This window comes from Vulpes vulpes, chromosome 1 (assembly GCF_048418805.1).
Source record: "Vulpes vulpes isolate BD-2025 chromosome 1, VulVul3, whole genome shotgun sequence".
Classification (NCBI taxonomy): domain Eukaryota; kingdom Metazoa; phylum Chordata; class Mammalia; order Carnivora; family Canidae; genus Vulpes; species Vulpes vulpes.
In genome coordinates this window covers 106,971,921-106,999,093 of record NC_132780.1, presented here as the reverse complement: position 1 = coordinate 106,999,093, position 27,173 = coordinate 106,971,921, and the positions used below count along the sequence as shown (strand labels likewise).

Genomic DNA, 27,173 nt, shown 5'->3' with positions numbered 1-27,173 from the left:
AAAAAAGAAAGGAAAAGAAAAGAAAGAAAAGAAAAAAAAAGTAAAGAAAAGAAAAGAAAAGAAAAAAGAAAAAAGAAAAGAAATCCCCAGGTATCTGGTTACTAGAGGCATATTTATACAGATTGAAAAAGAATGAAAGATCTCTCGGGCACCTTGGTTGCTCAGTGAGTTGGGCATCTGACTCTTGGTTTTGGCTCAGGTCCTGTTCTCAGGGTCCTGAGATCAAGCCCTACATTAGGTTCTGCACTCAGCATGGAGTCAGCTGGAGATTGTCTCTCTCCCTCTGCTCCTCCCCCCTGCTCTCTCTCTCTCTCTCTCTCTCTCAAATAAATAAATAAATAAAATCTTTAAAAAAGAGGAAAAAATGAAGTAACTCTTAAGTTATTTTTCACATACAATTACCTCTTTAAAGATTGAAAATCTTAAAGTTTATTTACTGTCCGTCATGTATATTTCCAATTGTGAGCCCTTCCAGGCTTATTTCTAAGCTGATCTATTACTCTAACAATTTTGATAATTCTGCTTATCTATTAGAATATGATATCCTCTCTAATTAGTGAATGATTAGTCTTCCTTATTTCTTCTCTTTAGCTCCAAATATATTCACAATAAAAGTCAGGAAAATGAGATATGCCAAAAGCAATAGCCACATAACTCCAATTCTATTTTTAAATTATATGGGTAACACTGATTGTTTTAGGTACTCATTTTGGTTTCTTGCTGCCTGTACCCACTCACTTGACACCAAGATGACCAGAAGCCTAGAAAAATATAAATAGAGATGGGCATAGAGGAAATGTGAAACTTTCCTGATACTAAATGGTATCTTTCAGTATCACAACTCTGTCACCAGAAACTTCTCTCACAAATGCATATGCTGTCAGAATATTGCAAGAGCATTGAATAAGTTGGGTTTAAACAGGAGACAGAAACCACACAGTAACATGTATAGCATAAGCTGAACATAAAATTATTAACTCAGACAAGTGATTTGACTAATGAAGGACTGGCTCAGAGTTCTCCAGGGAAACAGAATAAATAAGATAGAGAGAGAAAGACATGGAAGGATGTGTTTCAAGGAATCAGATTGTGAGAGTGGCCAAATGAAATCTGAAGGGCACAGCTGCCGGTCTGGAGATCTAGGTCACAGTTGATGTTGCAGTTTTATACCAAAGACTGAAAACTTAGGCAGAATTTCTTCCATTTAAGGGAACCACAACCTTCTCTTAAAACTTTCAAGTGATTGGATGAGGCCCACCCACATAATGGAGAGCAATCTGCTTTTAAAGACAACTAAATGTAAATGGTAATTATATCTCCAAACAATTGTTTAACAACATCTAGGGCAGTGTTTGACCAATCAACGGGTTAGCATAATCCAGCCAAACTTGACAAATAGAATTGACCATTATGGCTAGGAAGAAGTAATAACTCTAAAGAATTGAAGAATCGCAGTTATAAGGAGTAGCCAACTCCTTGAGCTCGGATAAACCACCTTAAGAAGAGACCTCCGGACCCCCAGAGCTGAATTTCAGACCTTGCAAATGAATGGCTGTTCCTCACTGGATGACACAGAAGTAGCTGTGTTGCTGCACAGTGGAACTTACTTGGAATTTATTTTCTAAGTTGCCATAGAAAGTAATGTCACCTTAGAGTCACTCTGTGAAACTGCCGAAGTGGGGATCTAGGGAGCCTACTGGTCACTGGATGCATCTGACTGCTGTGTACTACAGAAGCTGAGCATTGAAAAGGCTGCCTTTGCTGCAGGGGCTGGCAGTAGGAAACTGTCCACACTGTAGGAGTGGAGCCTGATAAAGCCTGCAGGAGCTTGCCAAAAAGACAGCAGAACCATGAGAGTGTCTCTGTTTCCTGTATTTATCTCTATTATCCTGTACTGACAAAGCTTCATACCTTGCCAGCTGACAAAGGAAAATCATTCAAAAACTTTAGATCCCTTTTTGCCACGATTTAGAGCCGAGATGCAATAAATTAAAAACTAGCACAAGTATTGTGTGTGATGACTTATGGAAGCTACTCCATGCAGCAAGACCTACAACTACAGAAGCAAATTTAATCAGGGGCCACAATGGAATTGGGTAAGCAAATGTGTGCCTTGTAGTTCTGTCCTGTGTCCATAGGCTGTACGGTAGACCTGTCTATGGGAAAATAGCAGAGAACATCACCAGTGAGAGTGTCATTGTATTGGACAATATTGCTGCAGGCAGATGCAAAGAACCAAGATTATTAAGCCAGAAGAACTAATTGTATTTCAGAAGTAAAGATTCTATCAGAGTTAGAAAATGCATGGTAAGGATTTCTCCCCTACTCACTAATTGTCAATCAGGACATGTCCTTGAACTCTTCCTTAATACAGACTGAAGGGAACTGCTTTACATTTATTGCAGTTACAGAGGACTTGCGTTCATGGGTGATCTTTCTCAAAGAAGCAAGCAAATTGAACTGAGATTGAAGAGACAGAAACGGGGCAGCCCCACAAGACAGTCCAGAGCACCCTTTGGAATCCTCCTTTTGCATGTCCCCATTTTCCTCAATAAGCAGCAGGTGGATCTGCAGCATTTTGCGCTAAGGACACCATAGGAATATAACCCAAATACTCACTGTTGAAAATTCCAGCCCCTATATCCACGTTATTGCCCTGAAAAGTCTTATAGACAATGTCCGTTTTTCTTTCCTTTGGTAACCATCCTGGTATTGTGATACCAGGTTATATTGAGCTAATGCAGAAAATATTCATACAATTGATTTTTTATAGATATTTTTAAATCCTACTAATCAACTAGCAATGGAGTTTTGTTCTTACTTTCTCTCTAGGAGAATTGGATATATTTAGCGTTTCCTATGATTAATCTTGGTGTGTGCATAGCTTGTCACATCAGGAACCTCCAGTTCCTGACCCCTGAGGACTAGCAGCACAATTAGCAGTGACACTTATCTCAGAGACTTTTAGAGGAAGAATATAAAATTGTGCACTGTAATAGTATTTTATTTGCTCCTGCACAATACTGCACTTCCTCTTACTGCAAAACTAAATGTCAGTCCAGGATTTCTTGCCTTGTGGAATTAAGAAACTTTATTAAACGGAACATGAATAAAGTCATCTATATTTTAGTTTACATTGGTTTCTGGATGAGAAATGCTAGCGTTTTAAATAGTATTTGGCAGACTTTCCTTGAAGTGGATCATAGGTTTTCTTTTCTTTTTCTCGTTAGAATATCTTTTTATTCATCAAAACACTCTAGTTGTAACAGATATGAAATTATGCTCATTGAAGTTACACTGAGTGGAATGGGAAATGGGTTGTGAAATCACTCAGCAGCATATAGTAGAATGGGGTGCAGATGAAGCTGTATCACAATGGGAAGCAGGTTTTAAAGCCAGAGCTTAAGGATCTATTTTCTTTAACCTAGATTTTGGTTACAGTAGGAGTTTACAGTCTTGTAGGTTTTTTTTCCCCTAGTTCTAATATTTCAGAATATGTTTTTGGGAATTAAGTGATTAAATATTATTCTAGTATAAATGTAGAATGGAAACACTATGGAATTAGTGACTTCTAATAAATTGCACTGTCTTTTGATATTTAGTTTATGGGATATCATAATAAATAAGGAAGCAAAGATGTTAATGCTTCCCTAGTGAAAGTGGACAGGAAGAGACATCTAAGCATTTTGATGAAGGGGGCTCTCTGGATCATCGGTATTGTTCTTATTTTTATGCCCACAACTATTACTGCTCAAGAACCTTCTCTCTAGGCTTTGATCTTACATTCACAGTAGTATCTAGACCCAGCTATTACATCACCATATATATGAGAATTTTCCAGAAATAAATTGTATGCATACATAGAAAAAAAGAGTCTAGGCTCACTCAATTCAAGAGAAAAAAACCAGACTTTATAGAAAGATTCATTGCTCTGTAATATTTTGTTGATTCTCTTCAGTTACATAATTCCTAATCTAAAATCTCTCTGCCTATAGTTTAGGGATCATCCTCCCACCCCTCCCTCCCTCCTTCTCTGCCTCCCTCCCTCCTTCTCTGCCTCCCTCCCTCCTTCTCTGCCTTCCTTCCTTCCTTCCTTCCTTCCTTCCTTCCTTCCTTCATTTTTAGCCTAATTTTAATCTAGCCCTTCTTAAAACACTATTTCTAAGCTCCTGATTGATGAGGAGCCATGCCCGCCACCTCCTTTTTTTTTTTTTTTTTTGTCCTGCAACTTTTGTCAAAACTCAGATTAAGAGGCATCCAGATTAAAAGAATTTTTGTTCCTTTGTCTCACAGCCCACTGCTCTTTTCCAAGGGAACTCTGGTGCCCACCATTCTTTTCTGAAATCTCCAATTCACATAAGGTATAAAAGGAGTGCTTGCACAGGTACTCTGTGCTTTTTTGAAAAAACACAATTTACTACAAAATATCCATTGTTCACAAATCACAGAGTACAAAAATTGCAATACACTAAGTGCTTTCTTAGTCATTTTACTTATGATGCCCAACTCAATGTCCCCCAAAGGATTTTCAGCAAATTATTAATTCTGGAAATACTTTTTATTGAAAAAGAAGTTCTATGGATAAATAATTTGTGGAAAAAATCCTGCCACATCTTCCTTGGGGATGTATAATGCATATTAAATACATCCGATAAATAATGAAATAAAGATAATTCATCTCAAACATAGTTTATTGTGGAACCTTTTTATTGTTACTGCATGTAAATAATTTACATGTTACTTCTTGAATCTATTTTATTTGATTCTAATCAAATTCCTGAAATGTGACTAATATTACAACCAATTTATATATGGAAAGTACAATTATTAGGTATTTCAACATTATTTTCAAGATGAATTCTATTAAGTGAAAGAGGTAGGATTTGAAGACTTGTATGGGTGATTTTTATTTCACACTGTCTCCAAAGCAACCAAAAGCTACAATTCAGTGGAACTCAAAGTTAAGATTGTTTCTTCTTTTCATGTGCCTACATTCTACATACACTAACAGTTGGCCTCAAATAGTCATTGCTCTCTTCCTCCTGTGGAGGCACTACATCTCTCCTTTACTTCTTTTCCAGAGAGGAAGACTTGCAAACGAATTAAGCAAAACCCAGCACACTCTTTGAGCCAGGTTTAAAAATGGACAGTAATGTTATTCTTTAAAGAAAGGAGCAAAGACTTTACCCACTCTCTCACATATTCTGGTCCTGGCTTCTAAGACCAGGTTTTGTTGCCTCAGGGCAGTGTATTTGGCCATCCTTATCCATGTTGGTGGTTAAGGAGGAAGCCAGAGACTGCTCTATAGACCTCAAGGTGAAGAGAAGTGTCATGAGCCTGGCAAAACTTACTAGTCCTGTGCTGTGCCACAATTGAGTGCTTGCACAGGTGCTCTTAAAGAATATTTCCTTCCCCTTTGTCTGTTATTTTCTGCATAGCCACATTCAGGAAGGACTTGTAGGGTATGAGGACCAAATTCACACTTTGAAAGGGTGTTGGTAAACAGAACCAATCCAAGCACATCCTTGTAGGCTAGTAGCCTAAGATACGACAGCACAGAAATTATAATCATCACCATTAATAATGAATTATTATTATCTGTTTACCATGTATGAGGCAGCATGCTAGGTAATGTAAACAAATTACATCCATTTAAAACAAAGACTCTTAGCTTGCTGCCTACCAGAATCACCAGGAGGGTTTTTAGGATATGCTCGGACTCAGCAACTGTGAGTTTAAAAATGATGGTTTATGCTTAAAAACTGCATTTAGGTTAGTTATCAATTCAAATTTGCTTACAAATAACTCTGATAATCTCCTGTACAGAATATGGATGTATCTCCAATCCAGCCTCATTGAAGAAAATTAGTTAAATTCCCTGGTATAGTATGCACAAAATTGTTTTATACAGCATTATTTATCATTACATATATATTTTCCTTATGGATAACTATCATTGAGATAGTTAGTAATTTGATCACTGCTGTCCTGGGTCATGTTTGAAACATAGCTGAAGAGCTGGATTATATTTTTCCAATTATAAAGCTCTGAGCTTCATAGTCCCTCATCAGCCAACTTTCAAGTACTATAATTTTACAATAAACTGGAAAGTTGACATGGTTTTATTTGTTCTGTTACTTACAAAATGCCAGGAGAGTTCCAAAGTCATGGTAATTATTATTGTGAAACAGAATAAGCAATAAAATAAGGTTTTATTACTGCGCAAAAAACAAACAAACAATCCTACCTTCTGTACATATCAAGAAAAGTCCTACGATTATTGCAACAAAAATGAAAAACAAAAAGTTACTGCCTCTGAGAAATAAAACAATAGACATATTATAGTCTTGAGACCCCACATTTACATAATATATTTCAGTATACAAGCATCAAAGTAACAACTACTTTTATGTGGATGGTTTTCTTCAAAGATGTGAAGGTGCTTTATATGCATTATTTCTATAATCCTTTCACATTACATCTGAATGAAGCCTGATTATTTACAAAGAATGATACTAGTACATGAATCACCAATATGTTTATATAAGAAACTGATGAATTAGAAATAAATGAAATTAATTTAAAAATGTACTTATCAAACTGAAAAATAGCAAAAATTATATTAATGCAAGTGTATATCGTCAGTGATATTCTGAATTTATTTACATTAAACTCATTGTTAACCAAGAACAGTAAATATTAAACTATTAATTATTCTCAAGAATCAAAAAATATAATGTTTAGCAGACCCACTTAAGAATATGCCTATTTTGGAAATACAAACTTTAACATATTTATAGCACGATCACCACTATTTCATTTTATAAAACACTCAAAACCTGATTTCAGCATTATATATTCTATGCAAAGTTTTCAACCTAGAAAATTGGTATCATATAAGTAATGCATTATCCATGCATGTTTATTTTATTGATAAATCCATTAAGAAATTGAAAGCATTTCCTTTATCTGGTCTAGTATCCCTATTTATCAAGCCAGTGACTTATACTAAATTTCTCAAGTCTAATCCATTGCTAGCAATTATATGATTACAGTGATATGATCTGCACTGAATATTGACAGTTTAATAATCATAGTACTCCAATATAGGCAACCTGTAAAATCCTCAAATAATAAGCCATTCCTGATTCCACACTGTACTGTCATCCTCACATTCTTTAAAAAAATATATATTTATTTATTTGAGAGAGAGAGTGAGCACAAAGGGGGGGAGGGACAGAGGAAGAGAATCTTCGAGCCGACTCCCCAATGGGGGCTCCATCCCACGCCCTAGGAAATCACAACATGAACTAAAACCAAGAGTTGGGTGCTTAACTGATTGGGCAGCCAGGTGCCCCTCATCCTCACCCTCTAAGTCTTATGTTTCTCTTACATATAATATTTACATCCATTTTCATACTCATGGTCTTTATTGCCACATCCCTGCCTCTATTCTCTTACTTCCTATCCTAACTAATTCCTTTAATATTGAACACATATTAAGTGTCCACCATGTGTCTAGCACTGGCTTTCATCTGTCACTAAGATATGGTCACTAATAGTCTAAGGAAGAATGTAAACATTAAGCAAAGTAATAAATTAAGTATTTAAAGTTGGTCAGTTGTTTTGAAGCAAAAGTTAATCTGAGAATGTGTAATAGGGAGCTTTAAGTTCAGTAAGGGTTAGAGGAGCTGATATTTAAACATCAACGCAGAGTATGAATTATAGTTAGCTAGATTAAAGCAGGTTGAGAGATAAGAGTTTCCAATCAGAAAAAAGTGAGTTCAAAGTATTAAATTGAGAAGAAATAGAGAAGGAAAGATGGAGGTGAGAAAGAACATACTAGACTAGTGAAAGTTTTGGGGAGTTATGATAATAGAGCATTGGTTATAAGCTTAGAAATCTAGGATGACAAAAAAAAAAAGAAATCTAGGATGACAAGCAAATAATAAAAGGATGGATGATAGAAACATTGGACAAGGATGCATGGTTTGTGTAGAGCTAATTAACTGGACAGGGATGCATGGTTTGTGTAGAGCTAATTTAGTGGTTAATTAAATTTCATAATTAAAACAGATGAAATATTATTCTCATTAATGTAAAACTCTAACCAATGAATGAACTCTTACAAAAGATCATGATAGAATATTCTTTAAGCAGATACTGCATAGTTAGGTCATTCATGAACATGACTATGGGTGTATATCCTATAAAATAGTAAATAAATTTCAACAATACAGTTACATATTTACTTGCAAATATGTAAAGTCTTAAGATGTTTAGGAAGTATTACGTATTACTAAATGTCTTTTATGATTTTTTATCATGTGGGAATAACTGTTCACTTAATGTTTATGACTCATTTTTCCTTCATTTTTTTTTTAACTTTCTTCCTACTCTCTTTTCTCTCTGGTTCATACACACACACACACACACACACACACACACACACACTTTCACATAGCAAAAGGTTTCCTTGATCTATCCTGCTAAAATGTTCTGTTCTTGGTTGTTGTGCAATATGCTTAAACATTGGAGAAAAAAGCATGGAAACTGATTTAGAAAGAATTCAAATTCTTGAAATAGCAGTGGTAAATGAGTATAGCACAAGCAAATGCCAAAGAGATCGATTTAGCAAGTAAAGAACAAGGTTATTTTGTTCTAAAACATTCTTTTTTTTTTTCTAAAACATTCTTAATTGGGATTCTCTAATGCTAGTTGATCATATACTTTTTAAATAATTTATTTGTATATTTGAGAAAGAGAGAGAGACCAAGAGAGAGAATGTGGGGTTGGCGGATTGGGGCAGAGAGGTAAGAGGCTCTGTGCTGAGCAAGAAACCGGAGGGATCATGACTTAAGCCCAGCCTAAGGCAGACACTTAACTGACTGAGCCACCAAGCAGATTTTTTTTTTTAAATATATAAGTAGGTGCCAGATCCTAAAGATTAAAAAAAAATCAGTAAAATATAAGTGTGGTATTTTAATGTGCTATCAGTTTTATCAAATGAGCACGAAAGCAGTTTTAGTAACCTCCAACTATTTTTTTTCTAAATTTGCAGTCATAAAAATTAAGTGATATTTAAAAAGTAAGTAGCAAAGAGAATACCATGTATTTATAAAATGATTTAAATAACTTAAAAGATTAAAGTTCAAAATGGAGGTAGGTGACATAATCCATAAGAATTTCTTAAAGTGTCGTGGAAAAAATGAAGAGCAAATATTGTTATGTTTTGGGAAAATGTATTATTAAATATTTTCATGAAAATAAGATTTATTTTAAACCAATATTGCATTTCTGCCAAGTTGATACCATTTTCCCTATGTGATATTCAAATCCAAAGTAGGAATATGGATGTTCCTAAATTGGTCAGAAATTTTGAAATAAGAATAGGCAAGCTGTTTGAAGCTATAGGTTATATAAATTTCATCATGGAATAATCCTATGCCATGTGGCCTAGGGTAATAATGTTGAAAAAAAAGAGTAGAACATTCATATTGATTCTGAAGCTCACTATTGAATAAAGAGAGAGTCTGTTTCTATTTCTTTTAGAGTTTTTATCCATAATTATGTTTAATTTTACTGATTTTTAAATATATGAACCAATTGGTCATATGATATCATATTTATTAATAGGATTAATTATATTAATATATTTCCTTCTATTGAACCATTTTTTACCTTCCATTTTATGTTTCTTATATGTATATTTTTTGGTCTAATAATTATTTAGGATTTTACCTTCTTTACCAGTAAGTGAGAGGTCTAGATTTTTGGGGAGACTGCTATATTCTTGAAGCGTAGGTGTTGATGGTCTGTTCTCATCAACATTGGAGTCTGGAAATTTTAAAAAAAAATTATTCTCTGATCTGGAAAAGCTTAAATACTAGAAATACCGGTCCTTTGGGCACTCTAATTATGAAGGTCTTAGATCTCTGACCATGTTCAATGCATATACATTTATTTCTAATTTTTTTAAATTTTTTTAAAATTTTTATTTATTTATGATAGTCACAGAGAGAGAAAGAGAGAGAGGCAGAGACACAGGCAGAGGGAGAAGCAGGCTCCATGCACCGGGAGCCCGACGTGGGATTCGATCCCGGGTCTCCAGGATCGCGCCCTGGGCCAAAGGCAGGCACCAAATCGCTGCGCCACCCAGGGATCCCTATTTCTAAATTTTATAATGTCTTATGCTTATCACCCTCATTTTGTTTTAGATTGTACTTCCACAAAAGCAAACTTTGGAACAAAAATTTAGGGGCAAGGAGTATATTTGGGAGATAATTTCATAAAATATAGCAAAGGGAGTAGAGAAGAAAGGGTAGGATAAAGAAGGAAGGAAAGGAAGGAAGGAAAATCAGAGAGAGTGTGCTAATGAGTGGGTTTTGTCAAACTCTGAGAGTTTGTGTAGCAAATACCTCAATTTAAGTGAGTGTGGGCCGAAGAAACTGAGATATGTCTCCACCTTCCCATATCTTATTGGTTGAGGGTATCTCCTGACTTATTAATGCTCCAGCCAACAGGCCACATCCCTAATCCAGGCAGAACAGGTTCCTGTGGCTAAAGCCTTAGCAGAGTTATGCAAGTGCTCGAGATCTGGGGCTATGGGCCTCTCTGAGTCAAACCTGCTTGTCCCATGACTGCCAATAGGCCAAGTGGAAGGGGGCTGTCCTGAGGAGTCAGTGGGGTGGGCCCTGGGGAGGTGAGAAGGCATTGTCTCCCTGTCTCTTCTTTTTGGCAATCTCTTCTCCCTTCACTCCTCTGACTCCTTTGTCCCCGCTTTTTCTTTTTTTCCCTCTTTTTCTTTCCTATCATTTGTATGCAACTATTCCACTGTTAAATATATTACATAAACTAACCTGAATGTCTTCTGTTAACTTTTAAGAAATCCTGACTGATGCCAGGTGGTGTGAAATAATCATTTCTTCTTTCTGAGTACACATTTTTCATCCTAATTCCAGGAAACCATTTCTTCTCAATTCTCTCTACTCCAGTAGAGCAAATTTTTTTCTCCTTTGCTGTCTCCTTCTCTCCTTTTAAATATTGGAGCCCTCAAGGTTCTGCCCTCTGTCCTAATACATTCTCTATTTTAAATCACTTAATATGTGATTACTATAGAAATTATTGATACCTCAGGTAACTCCTGGCAATCCCCTTACTTTCAGCCTCCCCTGTCAAGGTAAACAATACCAGCCAGCAGCTTTTTTTTTTAATCATATATTTATTCTTCTGTTTTAATCGCTGAGATACACTCTAAATGTGCCACCTCTAGAGTATATTATGAATATAATTTTCCCCCACCTGCGCTACTATCCCCCTAGGCCAATCACGTCATTGTTTTCTTTGTTTCCACAGTTTCCTGACTGGTTTCCTTTCTTTCATACTGGTCCTTTATGGAATATAATTCGACACAGCAACTTAACCTTCTACTCAAAATCCCATCATGCTCTAGAATAACATCCAAATCACTTACCCTGAGCTACAAGTCTATAGATACCATTCTGCTCCTGGTATACCCTGACCTTCTCATGGTTTGTTCCTCAGTGTCCTTGGAATAAATTATATTATTTTATGCCTCTATGTATAAAATAATTTACAGTACATGTGAAATTTCAACAAGACCAATGTATATCATTCTGAGATTTAAAAAACAACAGGTGCTTCATGCTCAGTCCTGTCTGTTTTTTTTTTTTTTTTTTTTGCTGTGTTAATCAATGTTAGTTCACCTAGAGTCTTCTAATTTAGACTCAGATCTAGAATTAAAAGAGCATTGAGCAGAGAGGTACACCTAACCCATTTTGTGTGAAAAACGTATGAATAAGAAATAAACCCCTATTTCTGTACACCAGCATACAGGTATGTAAAGATTGAAAAACACACTATTTTTTTTTCCATGAGGCACTGTGTTTGCTGTTCTATCTGCCTGGAAACATTTTCTTCTAGCACAAAAACATCTTCTCCTTCTATAGTTTACTTCTTCACTAAATTTTGTTTCTATTCGAATGTCAACTCTTTAAAAAGGTCTTTTTTTCCTCTTCGTATAATAAACTTCTCATCTTCTTTTATGGCAATTACTATTAAATAAAATATTATCTCTCAATATATTATAAGCTAAACAAAGGCATAAATTTTGACTATTCTGTTCACTGTGGTATGTGTGTTGACCTCTATATTCCTAGCACTTTGCCGAAACATTTACTGAATGGATGATTCTAACAAATATTTGTCAGATGAATAAGTGGATTAATTAAATAGTTATGTGAAAGTTTATATTGCATTCTATTGAAAGCTGATACAGAATTATTAACATCAAGCTGACTTATTAAACTTCAAATATAAAAGATTGCTTAGACAACTGGACAAAATGGATGAAAGATGAGAAAATGTTGAGTTGACCTCAGACTTCACCACAGTGTGATATTCAACATCAAAAGACTATGATCAGTACCTTCATGGTTCTGAGAGTGAAGAAAATGTACTTAAGTCAACAGTACTCACCCAACCAAAATTCCATTCAAATATATGACAACTAATATTCTGAAACTTAAAAGAACACAAAACATGGCATCCATTAGTTTTTCCAAAATAAAAAGACTGAACACTGAGATGAAGATGATTTAGACATAAATTTAAATGAAAAAAAAAATCTGAGCAGAAGACTGACAAAATGACCTATGAATGGCATGTACTCTCTTGAATGTAAAATTCACACTAAGCTTTTGTACTTAGGATTATAGGGCACAACATAAAATGTTCTAAGTATTTAAAATGTAAAAATAATAAAAATTGGTAAAATTGAGAAGTGGTTAGAAGGATGTGGAAGGAAATGAGAGACTACTTAAGCAAATTATTTTTCATTTCAAATTAGTTGTTAGAAATAACTAATGTTATTTCTGAGGGTAGAGTGTACCATTTAGGAAAATAATGATGCAATGGGGTTTTTTAAATTACAATTATTATTTTCTCTAGCAAAAAATGTTTCAGGAAATACCATCTACATTTAAATGAAGTTACAGTTATCTTTAGTGGAGTAATTCTTTTAGCATCGGTGTATTTTTTCCTTTTTTTTTTAATTTAAAGTTTTGCTTTTTTTTAAGTTTTAAGAGGTATGGAAATATGGTATTTTTCTATGAGTACATCTTTATATATTTTCTTTCTCTCTCTCATTATCTACCTCTTCCCATATATAAAGGAGGTATATAGATGGATGTATTATTAGGGTCAAAATGGATTAGGAATCTTTTCATATGTTTGTTTTTTGCATAAATTCCTTATAATTATTAGCATGTTTTCTATTTATAATAATAATGCAGTGATGTTTTAAATTGGAATGAAATAGAAGAGAAAGTCATGAGAGTTAAATCTTCATCTTTCATTATTGCTAACAGAATCTGCATAAAGTTATTTAATACTACTTAGAAATATGAATATTACCACCGGAATACCTCTTAAAAGAAGATGTATATTGATAACAGGAGTGGGAAAATGGATTATTCTTCTTTGTAATTACTGCTGTAGTATTTTATTTTCCCCCCATGTACAACTTAATTGAATTCTTTGTAAATTTCTTTGCGATCTCTTTCTATTTTGAAATGGAGCATATAAACTTTCAGCCTATCACAGAAAGTGTACATGGAAAATAAGTTCACCTGGTGACACCGTACAAGAGGGGGTTAAATGAAAATGCTTCACCAAATACTTTGTTTAAACCTGGGGGGAAAATAATCATGTCATTTCCCTAGTCCAAGTAGGCTTAGTGTTGAGCATTTTTGTAGGTCTATACAAGCTCAGGTATTTCAAACAGCCACTCGGGTTTGAGATTAGCAAGAGAGCATGATTATATTCTGTTTTCATGAGAATGTATCTTTACTGTGAGTCTCCTGGATCAAAACAATTATATATGTGTATATATAGCAGAAATATAAATATAAATAAATCAATATAAGAAATAGAAATTAAATAAGTATCTAAAATTATACACATATAGTAGATAGAGAGTATATGTAGTTTTTATTATAGTAGGGTATTTAATAGAGTATATATACATTCATATTCATAAATACACTCATATGCATTTTAGGACCATGTGTGAAGTAATGCTGATATTCAAATTAGCATCCATTTTGACCAGTAGTATTCATATATGAGTTTAGTGACTTCTCATACCATATACTTAGTAACATCAAATTCCTGTGTATTTCAAATTTGTTTCATCAAATTTTGGTGTGTTTCACAATTTGTTTTTTGACTAATTGATGATTTCTTTATAATAAACCTTTTTGCTGAATTTGATTTGGATGGTTTTCAAAGAGAAGTACAAATGCAGGATGATCTTTTTACATGTCCCAAATTGTTTAAGGGAAAGTCCAAAAGGGAAACCACCAAGTCACAATATTCAGGAGTGGTAGAGGAGCAAGAAAAACAATCTCTGCCTATGACTGCAGTATAAGCATAGTTACAAGGAGTGCAATTATCCAATAGCTGTTATTATTGCAACATAATTTTTTCCCACTAACCACCACTCTGATATTGTTTCATCCATTTATCACAGCTAAGAATGACATAAACATCCACATCTTCCTGGCATCAGGGTAACTCACAGGCATGCTTTATCTCCTTATTGTTTCACAAGTCTAGGAAAAGGCAATTAGTAAGATCTTTCCCCTAGAATTGGAGTGAAATACAGTTTTTAAGGTACGGTGATGGTATTAAGGGCTTCTGTTTAGGATGGAAGGTGTGGTCACTGAGAAATTCAGCAGTGACTCTGAGTGTCTTTTGTCCTTATTTAGCTTATGAAGACAAAGTAATCAGTATGACAATCTTCCGCCTCTTAGTATGTTTTTTTTTTTTTTCCCCTGATGAGTTCTATGACTAAGAAATTCTTTTTCTGTCTTGTTTTTTCTTTTTCACTTTAAGGCATATGCCATGCTTTAATATTTATTATTTAATGTGCGCGTTGTCCTATCCACCTCTTTCTTGATCTGAAATTACTCCTGCCCCACACACTATCTACATAATTATTAAAGCTATCATGTGAATAAAATATGTTGCTACCCCTGACCAATGCTTATTGCTCTCCGGGGGAGAGAATCTGACTCATTCAAGGAAATGAGTCCTTTTCTGTGATATTTGTAAATGTAATCTAAAAAGAAAAATCCATCTCTTTTCTCAGTGAATGGACTGTTAAATTTCTATGTGGGAGCTATTGGCAACCATGTTTTCCATACAGCTTAAGAAAAATTCAGTGAGTGGAAATAGAAGCAGTCACACAGAATTGGCAAAGACTGAAAGAAAGGCATGGCAATTTTTAACTCCACAACATCATTGTACCTGACTAAATTTTATTTCAATTTGCTTTATAAAACATTTTCCAATTTCTTTAAGTTATTTCAGATCAGGTTTTGGTTATTTGCAATCAAAAGAATCATTATTGATTCATTAGATGTATGCAGAGTTATATATTCAATAAACTTTTAGAAGATAATTTAAAAATTTCCAATTAATTGTTTAAAACCAGGTCTTCCCACGGGGTGAAGAAATCCTTAGTCCCATTAGGAAAATAATGCTAATAATTAAAAGCATTGCAGCTGTTAAGGGACAACTAGATGCCATAGTTCAAGTTCCCAGGATTTGTGGGCAATGTTTATTGGGAATTATCCTCAGAAATAATATTATAAGTGGGAGAAGAAAGCACATTGGGATAAATGCAGTGCAGTTGATAGCCCATGGGGACACTATCAAGTTGGATGGCCTTCAAAGATGTCTGTATAGTTAGGACCTACCCTCAGGTCAACTAGGCATTGAATGCAGTCACTGACTTCTAGTTGAGATCAATTCCTGAGAAAAGGATTCAACTATGTTTTTTGGGTGTTGAGTTTGTTAAGTTCTTTATAGATGCTGCTGGATTCTAGTCCTTTATCTGAATAGACATTTGCAACTATCTTCTCCCATTACATCAAGTAATGGGCAGATGACATGAGCAGACATTTCTCCAAAGAAGACATACACATGGCCAACAGACACATGAAAAAATGCTCAATGTCACTGAGCATCAGGGAAATACAAATCAAAATCACAATGAGATACCACATTGTACTAGTCAGACTGGTTGAAATTAACAACTCAGAAAACAACACAGTTGGTGAGGATGCAGAGAAAGGAGAACCCTCTTACACTGTTGTTGGGAATGCAAACTGGTGCAGTCATTCTGGAAAACAGTATGGAGTTGTGTCAAAAAGTTAAAAATAGGGTTGTTTTATAACCCAATAGTTGCACTACTAGGTATTTATTCCAAGAATACAAACATAGTGATTCAAAGGGGCACCCTCCCCCAATGTTTATAGCAGCAATGTTCACAATAGCGAAAATATGAAAAGAGCACAGATGGCCATCAACAGATTAATCGATAAAGAAGAGGTCACACACACGCACAGGAATATTACTCAGCCATCAAATAGAATGAAATCTTGTCATTTGCAACAATGTGAATAGAACTAGAGGGTATTATGCTAAGCGAAATAAGTCAGAGAAAGACAAATACCATATGATTTCACTCATATGTAGAATTTAGAAGCAAATGAATATACAGGAAGGGAAGAAAAATAAAATAAGATGAAAATTAAGAAGGAGGCAAACCAAAAGAGATGCTGAACTAGGAAACAAGCTAAGATTTGCTAGAGGGGAGGCAGGTAGGGGGAAGAGGTAATTGGGTGATGGGCATTAAGGAGGGCACTTGATTTATGATCCTTGGGTATTATATACAACTGACGAATCACTAAATTCTACCTCTGAAACTAATAATACAGTATACGTTAGCTACATTGAACTTAAATAAATAATTGTTTAAAAGAATGAAAAAAAAGGATTAAACTATGTGTTAGTACTAGGCAGAATTTGCAGGCTGATGGGAATATTAGTACCTAGGCCAAAGCAGGGAGTTTTGGGCAGCATACCACAGCACCCACTACATTAGATACAGTGACATTTCTAAGTCTTATTTAATTTCTGTTTATATAATGATTTTAAGATAATGTTAGTTAACAATATATTTGCCCCATATGATTCCTACCAGGATAATAAAATGTGAAGAGAGGGGGCCAGACTACCAACAATCAAGCATATGAAAGAAGAAATCATTCTGTCTCATACTTTCACTTTTTCATCTGATACTCAGGGACAGAAAGTATATAGAGAGGGATGTCTATAATTGGAAAATATTTGGCATATTCAATGTTTAAATTAATATCATCTAAACCTAGGATAAGTTAATTCCTCAAGAGATGAAGAGAGTTATAATGTTAAAAGAGATTTCATAACATATGGTCTTTAATTGTTGTCAATTTGACAATAATAGCATTCATTGTGAGTGTTGTATAAAGAGAGAGATAGAGACCAGAATGGAAGTTAAATGTCATCCATATGTTGCACAACAGCCTCCATACTCACTTCATTAACCAGTCCAGCCCTATGACACAGGAAAAATAAGATAGACAATTATTTTTCATGTTTTGCAACAAATGTACAGGTTCCGTAATTAGAAAATTATTATAGTTTCAATTATAACAATTTTCTAGATTATCTGCTGGGTATCTTCACTGAACATTATTCACTGATATTCTCACCAAATATAATTACTTTAAAATTCCAGATTATTCAAAAACTAAATGGCATAGAACCATGGTGGTGGGCCTGTTTACCAGCCTATTGGCCATGATGGCAACACAGTAAAGGAAGACACCACTTGCAAGCATTGGGATGTAGTAAGAGAGCTCCTGGCAGAGCTTGCACCTCTGAGCTTTGCAAAATTAGTCATAAAAATATGAACTATTCTTAATATTTTTGAAAATCTAAACTAAATTACATTTTTTTTAGTGTTTTGTGAACTAGAGGCCCATTTTCCTTTTTAAAACATGCATTAACTGATTTTTTTTATTTTATTTTTTTGCATTAACTGATTTTAATACCTAATTTCTCTGTTGATAAAATATATTATTAAGCATCGTTGTTGTTAACCAAAAGGCAAGAAACATTTTTTCTAAGTTAAAAATCACTATGTTTTATAGAAATGATATTTTAAAACTTAAGACCTATGGGAGAAATAATAAAAGCCACTTTATTTGGCGAGTTTGAAAATTGTTGGTGTAAAAAAAATGGACGTTAGAGGCTAAAAACTAGAGTTATAATTCTGTTTCTGCTACTAAACAGCTGTGGTTTGGGAGGTCACTTAAAATGTGTGCTCATCTATAAAATTAGGTATTAGGATAAGCCATCTTGAAAAATTTCTAAACTCTCATGTTCTGTCATTTTTCAACTTCATTGATATTCCATTGTCTTTCTACACTCCACTTCCTTTCTCTGACCCTAGGTAAAGGAGTGGGGCAGATCATTTGGAACATTTCTGCTCTTTTGCACACTTCAGAGAGTTAATTATCTTCCCAAGATTCAACAAATGTCCATTTCTCATCCATTCAAATTCAGTTGTTCATCTAGCACGTTTCTTCAGAAATTTCTAATTATCATTTTATCTACTAGATACAAGAACAAATGTGTTCTTTTTTTTTCAAATGTGTTCTTAATGTGCTTAAAATCAAGTAGGAGAATCAAATGTGTGTATGTAAGTTACAGTATTTGTATTATATTTTAATTTGCAAGAAAGGAATCTTGTTCAGTATTCAGAAAGAACACAAGAGAAAAGCTGGCCAACTACAAAGGAGATATTTGGGCAATATGGCTGAGGAGCAGCGTACAGCTGGCTGGAGCATAATTCTTGCCTAAGATCCTAGTGACATTTGTTTTTCCTGAGAGAATATGAGATTCCTGGGTTGAGTTTCCAATACAGCAGTGACAATCTCCAGCTCTTATAGATGATCCATAATAGAGATTCAAATATTTATTTTTGCCCTTTGTATTTCAATAATATTTCTGGCAGAATCCAGTAACAAATAAGAAAGAAGAATGAATTAAATTAAATTATAATCATTCATTTTTTAGTTGTTTCTTTTAAACTTGTGAAAAGTTATTTCAGAAAATTTCTTCATTAGGAAGAGAATTGAAACATTTTGGGGAAAACATGGGTTATGGTGTTGGGGCAGTCCAATCTACTCCCATTAATTCTTTTTTCTCTCTTACAATGCTTCTTTGTACGAAAGCTTATCCATTTTCTCCCCTAGCTCCTCAAAACAAAAGCTTCAGTGTATATTAACTCTGACAAAAAGTCCTGACATTTCTGCAGACATCCACGTTCTGGAATCTAGTTAGTGTTCAGTCATTTTACCCAATCACATGTTGGGAGTCCATTCTGAACACCAAGCTCAGTTCTTTTAGAAAGTGTCCAGTATAAATACAAAATATAAAACAATGGAAATAAGTAAAATACGGTTTTATTTTTAAGGAGCACTTACATGTTAAGCATGTTAAGCATGGAGGTGAAAGCCAAGTTTACTATGCAAGAGTCCTTGAAGAAATTGTCATTTTTATAAAGACGCTATATCAATCCAATAAATTCAAATCCGGTGCCTATTTATATTTGTGGGTTTTGTTTTTGTTTTTGTTTTATTCCAAGCACTCCTTTTTGGTGTTTCAAAAGGAAAACATGTTGGACGGTTGGATGGCTCAGTGGTTGAGCATCTGCCTTTGGCTCAGGGCAAAGGGGTCCTGGGATTGATCTTGGGGTCCTGGGATTGAGTCCCACATCGGGCTCCCTGCATGGAGCCAGCTTCTCCCTCTGCCTCTCTCTCTCTCTCTCTCTCTGGGTCTCTCTTGAATAAATAAATTTTAGAAATCTAAAAAAAAGGAAAAATATTATTCTTTATCTGGAGATTATATTTGTTTTTTACAATGAAACTCTGATTTTATGTGAAACTTTGAATATTTGGCACTCAATCCATAGTATATGTTTAGATTTTATGAAATGTATCTTAGAATCTAGAGATATTCATCCAATTCCATGACTTCACTTGCCATCTGTAAATAGATAACTTCCAAGTTTTTATCTCTAATAAGGGGTGTATTACAAGAATTCAGTGCAATATGGATAACGGCCTACTTCACATCCTTACTTATATGTCTGAGAGACACACAAAAGCTTCATTTATCAAAACATGAACTCCTGGTAACCACATGCAAATGTATACAAAGAAATATACACACCTGCCTAAAAGCATGCACGCGTGTAAGAAATCCTCAGCTTGCATAATTTTCCTTATGTTTGCAAGTATGATGGCCATTAAAAAATGATTATAAAATAAATATGTTTGTTGTAGAAAAATTGCAAACTGTAGAAAAGTATAAATCCAATAACTTCATCTGTTAGCCAGCATCCTAAAACTCCTTTCATTTTCAGGGATTTCCTTTAGTACACTCAATTTCAAACAGCTCTTTTTTGGCCATTCACTCCTTAAACAGCCTTTTTTAAATTCTTTAGATGTAATCAACATATTTTCAAAATTTTAAAAATATATTCCTTGAATTATGTGTTTGAATTTAATCTTTTTTTCTTTTTCATACATATTTTTTCTCTTTTATTTTCTATACTTTTCTTAAAGTGTCTGATAACCTCTATATATAATTTCATATTTAAGCCTAATATGAAGGAATAATTGATTATAATCTTTATTAATGGCTACTAGACCATAAATTGCCTTTGGTAAAATTTATTTTATTTTTTTTTTAAGATTCCATTTATTTATTCATGAGAGACACAGAAAGAGAGAGGCAGAGACACAGGCAGAGGGGAAGCAGGCTCCATGCAGGGAGCCTGATGTGGGACTCGATCCTAGGACTCCAGGATCACGCCCTGGGCTGAAGGCAGGCACTAAACTGCTGGGCCACCCAGGCATCCCAACCTTTGGTAAAATTTTAAAAAGACAGTTTTTTCTCTGGGAGTATGCAGTCCTGGCACATGGCTTGGGAAGTAGAGTGTGAGCAATGCTATTAGCCCCAGTAGCCTTCTTGATCAGACAACTTCTGTACAGTGAATGCTGTGGTCCTAAGGCTGCGGGAGCCTTAAATTCTAGATTGACAAGGTGCCAACATTCATGTGAGCTGTTCCCCTCCTCCAAAAAATCTAATTAAATGTCTCTACTCAAGAAGCCTCTGAATTACTTTCTAAGTTGAGGACTTGAGTACAATCATTCTATACTTAAGAGTAAAAGAAAGTGGGAAAGTAAAATAATTTATGAAGCAAACATTACTCTGTCCTTTTGTTTTCAGTCTCATATCTTCTATTGCCATGTATGACATGAGTGGCATCAGGAGGTTCAGCAGGATTCTCCTAGGCAGATGTGCTCTCTTCTGTTTTGGAATGCACCTCCAAGAATTGCTTTCTTTACTTTCCTTCATTTGTTATTTTTCCTTCCTAATTTCCATCCTCCATAAATGAATGAAATAACTTCTAATGATACTGTCTCTTTTTTGTGGATATATACTTTTGTTCTTCTATTATCATTTTAATGAAGTTTTAGGAAAAAAGAGAAAGTAAAGCATTTGGCTCAGATCACCTCTTCAACCAAAGCCCACAGGCATTAAAAAATGTAGTCATAAAAATGTTTCCCCAAACGAGCCATTCATAAATGTCTTGATTGTAATGTTTCCACTCACTTACTAAAGACACATTTCATAATTATCATTTTGTATTTACCTTATTGACTGAACTTTAAAGAGCTTTATATAAATCTTTCCTTTGTTGGCAGGATGGGTTTACTCTCTTGGGCTTCTCTCCTGTTTGTTGATTGGAGATTGTGCACCTCCCCATTCCTGCATATTCAGAAGTTATTTTTTCCTGCCATCTTTTGCCATTGTTTCTGTTATCTATGACTGTTAGCAAACCATCCTGCAATTTAAGCAATCATGTTATCATTTCTTGGGTCTATGATTTGAAAAGAGCTCAGCGGGGATCTCTGGGTTGCTCAGCAGTTTAGCGCATGCCTTCGGTCCAGGGTGTGATCCTGCAGTCCCAGGATCGAGTCCCACATCAGGCTCCCTACATGGAGCCTGCTTCTCCCTCTGCCTGTGTCTCTCAGTCTGTGTCTCTCATGAATAAATAAATAAAATATTAAAAAAAAAAAAAGAAAAGAGCTCAGCTAAAACATTCTCCTAGACTTTCTACGGGTTTCCCATACACCTGCACTAGGAAATAGTCAGGCTGGGACATTTAAAATGGATTTACTTATATATCTGGCATCTTGATGCTCAAAAGCCAAAACTTTATTCAGTCTTGTGTGGTCTTTCTAAGAGTCCAGGTTCTGTTCCTTTGTTTAGTGGTAGCTGGCTTCAAAAATGAATGCTTATGTGTGTAAATATGTAGTAGGCCTTTGTTTGCATCTAGATGGTTATTGTCATATCCCTTAGACCATGCCAGTCACATGACTTAGCCAGAGTTAAAATAGGTGGAGACTATAAAAGGGCATAACTACCAGGAGTGTGGCTCATCAGAGGTCATAAGGGTTAACAGGTCACTCCAGCCATCTACTACCAACACAGATGTCTTCTGTCATTTGGCTATTTGAAGAAGAATATATTACTAAGTAATTTGAATCACTACATGATTTATGTTCAGGAGAAATGCATGAAATATTTTGATATAAAAAATAGAAAAAAAAATAAATCCAGCACTCTTATTTTGCTTCTTGTTTTTGCTGCTTCCTACTATTGAACTCACTTCCCAAAGTCCGAGAAGTTATCTCTTGTGTATTTCTGCCTCTACTCTATTGAATTACTGGGAGTGAGATTTCATAGCAAGTGTTACAGAACATAATCCCATAACCTGTCCCTGCATCCATGAAACATTTATGTCAGCTATATTTTCGTATATGTTTTACTTCTCCATATTCCATATTTTTCTTGTTATTCAAGTGCCTCACCCTTATTAATTACAGGAGCCCATTCATTCAGAGTTCTGTATAGATTCTACTCTATTTGATAAGATTTCCTGTGATTAAGCAATCTGATAAGAAGCCATTGCAATCTCTTCTCCGATCTACTATTCTAACATTTATAATTCTGATAACTTTACCAACTATTAGACTCTAAATGGATATTTATTGAAAACTGAAATCAAAGTGTAATGACTGTATCTCATTTACATTTTATAAGGTAACTGGCAAAATAACCTACAAATAAAAGACTCTAAATTCATGTTTATCAAATAATTATGGTAATAATTATAATTATTTAATTTTGAACACTTACTTGTATCAGGTACTTTTCTAAGTGTTTTATATGTATTAAGTTAATTCTCTCACTTTTTTTCTCTTTTTCACACACATTTAGACACAAATAAAGAGGAAGTACTTTTTAAAATCCCTATTAAATATATAAAACAGAGTTAAGAACATTTCTTAAAGTCTCATTGTAAGTCAAGAGTGAGATGAGGATTTGAAGCCAGTTCTTCTTTAACTAGACCTCACAATCTTAGTCATCTTACACTACTGAATCATTATTAATAGGCTTGAGTTTCTCAAGGAAAGCGTTTTTTTTTTAATAAAACTGCAGATTTGTAATTAATCTTTTCTCTTTTTAATATATTAATGTTGCATAAAAGGATAAAAATCCAAAGAGAAGACTTTAATGTTCACCTAGTGATATTATCTCTTTTTAAGGAAGAAATACCATTAATGATTTACTCAAGAAAGATCAAAAACTTGTGGTGAGATTCTCTAACTCTGTGACTAGCTTTTACATCTTACAACCCCAATTTAATATTACAAAGTCCTATTTATGTAGCAATGATAAATGTTGGGTATAACAAGGAAAATAATTTGAGAGGATTGGAGTGGTTTGGAATAAGTTTAAAGGGGAAAAACATACTCAGAAGATTTTGGAACCAATTCAAAAGTTATGTATTTTTTTTCTGACATTCAGTAAATGCCTTTTAAAAAATACAACAGTAACTAATTAGTGGCAACGTTAACAACAATAATATACAGTCACATCAGAGATCAACAACATACATAGTGACAGATTTTAAAATTAAAAACAAATCCAAAAAGATCATATTCACTATTTTGGATGAGCATGTGGTATAGAGGCATGCCTCAAGGTCCTGGAATTTCTCAATTCATATATATTTTGATGTTATTAGAACTCTGGAAATACGATAGTGGAAGGAGAAAAAGTTTATGGAAAATATGCATTATATTGGAGAAGAATGGAACAAATTGCCAATAAAAAATTTTTTTCAGCCTTATTTGAGGTTTGCTTTAACTGAGATCTTTAACCAAAATTAGCCTTAATATAATTAGAAACCTCATCACAAACCATTCTATCTAATAAAAACAAATTTTTATCATTGCTCTAAATGTCTGAGGATTTTTCTCCTTTCTTAAGGGGGTGTAATTATCCCCAGTTTCCATCTTCAATTGATTTCCCAAATACATTACAATAAGAAAATGCAAATGTTTTGTCATTGAAAAGTTCATGAAAGCAACATACTAATTTCAGAACTCTCTCAATGGAAAAATATGAACAAAATTTATTTTTCACATACTTAACCTCCTTTTTTTATTCATAAAGGGTAACACTGAAATAGACTTTAGCTGAAAGACCCCTAAGGGATTCAGAAATGACTTCTGGGAAATTTTAGTTATTATAATTTCTATTTAGAATCTCAGCATAAAACAGTTATTTTCTTGTGGTTGTTGTTGTTGTTGAATAAAGTAATTCAAAGTCATTTCTTATTCTGCAAACATACAAAATAAAAATATGGTAAAATTGCTTCATTTTAAGCTTCTCATTTTTCTTCTATTCAGTGTTTTTTGCCTTGAGAACATTGTACATTAATGTGTTATTTTAAATGACCTGGCTTATTAAAAACAAAATTTCAAGACTTACTTGAATTAGTCTGTGCATTAATCAGGATCCAGTCAGTAAAGCAGAAATCAATACAGGTTTATGAAAGTAGAAGGGAAAAAAAAGGGGGAGGGATTTAAAACAAGGAATTGGTTAAATAGATTTTGGGAGAACTAAGAAGATAAGCAAGAAACAGTGAGATAGTCCAGATAGTTTCAAGGACAGGAAGTAATTATTTTGCAATTGAGAGACAAAGATGGAGGTGCTGCAGTTAGGACAGAGAGTCTGGGGCTGTGAAAAGGGAGCTAGAATCTTAGCAGTTTATCTGGAGTCCAAGAGGGAAGTTTGAGACCCTGCAGGGAGGAGAAAGGTGTGGCAGCCAGAGGGAGAGAAGAGATGTAGCCACTGCAAGACATTTCATGAAGCAAAGAAACTTTCTCTTCTGGTCACATCAATCCCATGCTGCTAAATGCAATTCTCTTAGTTTACAAAGTGGAAAAGGGAAGGGTGGTCTATGGATTTGAAGGCAAACTAGCAATTGATAAGCACAGTTTAGGAATGTAATTTGTCTCAACTACTTTTAAATGTAAATTTAAATAATTCAAAAATATGTTTAAATTGTATTTAAATTCAATGAATTAACATATCATGTATGGTTTTGAAAAGTTTATGTTGTTTTATTGTTGAAGTAATTTCATAATAAGTTCAAAAGTAATGCACTCCAATTTTCTATGATGATGGAAATCCTCTGCATCTGCCCAATACTGTATTTCCAAGTCACATGTGGCCATTGAGAATTTGAAATGTGGCTAGTGTGACTGAGGAACTAAAGTTTGTATTTCATTAAATTTTAATTAATTTAAAATTGAAGGGCCACATGTGCATGTTGATTACTATATTGGTATAGCATGGATCTAGACATGTTAGGATAACCAAACTTGTTCAGACTTGTTGATCTAAAGTCTGTAATCACTAAAAACTGATTGGCAAATGTGTCGAAGCTATTACAAAATGAATTTTGTATTATGCAACTAAAGTAAATCCTTAAGTATAATTACTTTAGGATTTCTTTACTTCCCTTTCATTTTCTCAACATAAAAAAATAAATAAATAAACACCCTATTCAGAGTTCAGTTTGCTCTATTCTACTCAGAAATCTTTCCTTGGTATAGAAATATTTTTTCACTAAATCATTCATTTGTTTCCAAAGTCAGCAGAGAAACATGTTTTTCCCAGAACATTAAACATTTACTTAAAATAATTTTTGACTAAAAAATTCATAGACAACACTTCAACGAATAAAAATGTGTGAGAGAGAATTAAAAGAGAAGATAAACATCTAAGTGATCTCAAATTATAATACGTTTTTGGGATCCATAACACTTATTTATTATTTTGCCTTTAAGTAAAACAAATATGAAGTATTTTCTACTGAAAAAATTTATAGAGCTTTATTGAAGTATAATTCATATACAAAGAACTGCACATATTAAATATGTACAATTTAATGACATGCAAACCACAATCAAGGTAATAGACACATCTACCACCTCCCAGAATTTTCTTTCATCCCTTTGTTTTCTTTTGTAGTAAGAATACTTAATATGACATCTACCTTTAACAGATTTTGAGGTACAAAATACCACAATATTATTTATAGTCTCCACTTGTACAGCAGATATCTAGAATTTATCATTCTGGTGTGAATGAAATTTTATAACCATTGAATAACAACTTCTTATTTCCCCCACCCTTCAGACCCTGACAGTTAGTATTTTATTCTCTACTTCTACAATTTTGACTAATTTAGATACCTCATATAATGAAATCAAGAGGTATATGATGTTATGTGACCCCTGTATTTCACTTAGCATAGTATAATGTCTTCTAGGTTTATCCATGTTTTCACAAGGCAGATATTTAATTCATTTTTAAGTCTGAATAATATTTCATTGCATGTATATGCCACATTTTCTTTACACATTCAACGTTGATGAGCATTTATGGAATGCAATGGAATATAATGGAATATATATTATTCTGTTATAATAATATATGTGATTCTGTTCCACAAATATATATCCATAATAATATATATCCATTCCATATAATATATATAATAAAATACATAATATATCATATCTTCTTTATTCATTCATCAGTTGATAGACGCTTGGGCTTTTTCCATAATTTGGCTAATGTCGATAAGGCTGCTTTGAGCATCAGGGTGCATGTATCCCTTTGAGTTAGTATTTTTATATCCATTAGGTAAATACTGGATACTGTAATTGCTGAACTGTAGGATAGCTCTATTTTTAACTTTTTGAGGAACCTCCATACTGTTTTCCACTATGACTATACCAGTTTTCATTCCCACCAACAGTACA

The 27,173-nt window shown here is 34.0% G+C and overlaps 1 long non-coding RNA gene across 1 annotated transcript in view; it reads left to right on the top strand.

Moving 5' to 3' along the window:
- Positions 1-1,790: 1,790 nt before the first annotated feature.
- The window catches only part of LOC140594027 (uncharacterized), a 488,215-nt gene continuing 462,832 nt past the window's right edge, over positions 1,791-27,173 (top strand). Inside the window, exon 1 of the long non-coding RNA XR_011994571.1 lies at positions 1,791-2,096. This is a non-coding gene — a long non-coding RNA (uncharacterized lncRNA). The remainder of the gene's footprint in view (positions 2,097-27,173) is intronic.